Source organism: Moschus berezovskii, chromosome 7 (genome assembly GCF_049115385.1).
Source record: "Moschus berezovskii isolate FMDL1 chromosome 7, NW_MosBer_1.0, whole genome shotgun sequence".
Taxonomy (NCBI): Eukaryota; Metazoa; Chordata; class Mammalia; order Artiodactyla; family Moschidae; genus Moschus; species Moschus berezovskii.
In genome coordinates this window covers 66105614-66107960 of record NC_142466.1, presented here as the reverse complement: position 1 = coordinate 66107960, position 2347 = coordinate 66105614, and the positions used below count along the sequence as shown (strand labels likewise).

General features: G+C 53.5%; 1 pseudogene; it reads left to right on the top strand.

Moving 5' to 3' along the window:
• Positions 1–542: 542 nt before the first annotated feature.
• On the top strand, positions 543–1717 carry LOC129557144 (adiponectin receptor protein 1 pseudogene; annotated as a pseudogene).
• Positions 1718–2347: the final 630 nt, after the last annotated feature.

The following is a 2347-nucleotide window of genomic DNA, read 5'->3' as shown; positions in this document are numbered from 1 at the left end:
AGAATGAAGGGATGGAGCCAAAGCAAAACAACTACCCAGTTGTTGATGTGACTGGTGATAGAAACAAGGTCCGATGCTGTAAAGAGCAATATTGCATAGGAACCTGGAATGTTAGGTCCATGAATCAAGGCAAATTGGAAGTGGTCAAACAGGAGATGACAAGAGTGAACATAGACATTCTAGGAATCAGTGAACTAAAATGGACTGGAATGGGTGAATTTAACTCAGATGATCATTATACCTACTACTGTGGGCAGGAATCCCTTAGAAGAAATGGAGTAGCCATCATGGTCAACAAAAGAGCCCGAAATGCAGTACTTGGAGGGGAAAGGATAATCTCGTCAATAAATGGTGCTGGTAAAACTGGATATCCGGGCCTGCTTGGCCACCTGCAGTGACGCGAGATGTAGCGCCGGCACTGTGGCCCCCAGCACAGCCCTATGCCCGCCTGTCCCCATCACAGGGAGCTCTCTGGCCCCTGGGGCCGAGAGACCCCGCCCTCTCCCCAGGCTGAAGCCGGAGGGCTCCAAGTTACCATCCTGATGTCGTCTCACAAGGGGCCTGCGGTGGCCCAGGGCAACGGGGCTCCCACCAGCAACAGGGCGGCCAACACAGTGGAGCTGGCCGAGCTGGGACCCCTGCTCGAGGAGAAGGGCAAGTGAGCCATCACCAGCCCAACCAAAGCTGAGGAGGAGCAGGCCTGCCTGGCGCCGCAGGGGGAGAAGGAAGAGGTGTGAGTGCTCACGCTGTCCCTGCAGGCCCACCATGCCATGGAGAAGATGGAGGAGTTCGTGTACAAGGTCTGGGAGGGCTGCTGGAGGGTCATCCCATACGACATGCTCCCGGACTGGCTGAAGGACAATGACTATCTGCTGCACGGCCACCGGCCGCCCATGCCCTCCTTCTGCGCCTGCTTCAAGAGCATCTTCTGCATCCACGTGGAGACTGGCAACATCTGGACCCACCTGCTTGGTTTCGTGCTGTTTCTCTTTCTGGGGATCCTGACCATGCTGAGACCCAACATGTACTTCATGACCCCCTTCAGGAGAAGGTTGTGTTTGGGATGTTCTTCCTGGGAGCAGTGCTCTGCCTCAGCTTTTCCTGGCTCTTTCACACCGTCTGTTGTCATTTAGAGAAAGTCTCCTGGACTTTCTCCAAGCTGGACTATTCGGGGATCACCCTCCTGATCATGGGGAGCTTCGTGCCCTGGCTCTACTACTCCTTCTACTGCTCCCTGCAGCCGCGGCTCATCTACCTCCCCATCATCTGCGTCCTGGGCATCTCTGCCATCATCATGGCACAGTGGGACCGCTTCGCCATGCCCAAGCACCGGCAGATAAGGGCAGGGGTGTTCCTCGGGCTCGGCCTGAGCGGTGTTGTGCCCACCATGCACTTCATGATCATGGAGGGCTTCGCCAAGGCCACCATGGTGGGCCAGATGGGCTGGTTCTTCCTCATGGCTGTGATGTACATCACCGGAGCCAGCCTCTATGCCGCACACATTCCTGAGCGCTTCTTCCCTGGAAAATTGGACATATGGTTCCAGTCTCATCAGACCTTCCATGTCCTAGTGGTGGCGGCCGCCTTCCTCCACTTCTACGGGGTCTCCAACGTTCAGGAGTTCCGATATGGCCTAGAAGGGGGCTGTACTGACGACTCCCTCCTCTTAGCCGCCCCCAAGGGTGCAGGAGGAACTTCCCAAATGCTTTTAAAATAACTTCTTCGCTGAAGTGAGAGGAAGAGTCTGAGTTGTCTGTTTCTAGAAGAAACCTCTTAGAGAATTCAGTACCGACCAAGCTTCAGCCCACTTCACACTCACTGGGCAATAAACTCTCCATTCCCTAGCTGAGAAAGGTGGGGGAGGGCAGGCGCGGCCACCCTGCCCCCGGCCACCACCTCACAGAGATGGGGCCAGGAAGCTCACGGTGAGATCTGACCACTCCTCGCTCCATTCTGGGGAGAAGCGATGGACTGGGACTCTTCCAGAAATTCCGTTTCTGGAAGAAACTGTTCCTCCCTCACCCCCGTCCTGACTTTGTAACCTGGCTTATAACAGGCCGTCCATTTTTGTAGCACACTTTTCTAACACAGTTATAACCTGGCCCCATTTTTCTAGGGCCTGGGCCTGCTCACATGGCAGGAAGAACAAAGCCACCAACTTTTACACAGCCCAGCTAATCATGGAAGTGTGTCCAGGCTTCAGATAACTTGAGTTTTAATTTTTTCTTGGCAGAGTAATGTAAAATTAAAAGTGGAGAAAGATATTTAATATTTAATACTAAGCTTTAAAAAGAAACTTGCTACCATTTCTATGTATCTTGATGCAGAGGCTATGGTGACAATAAAA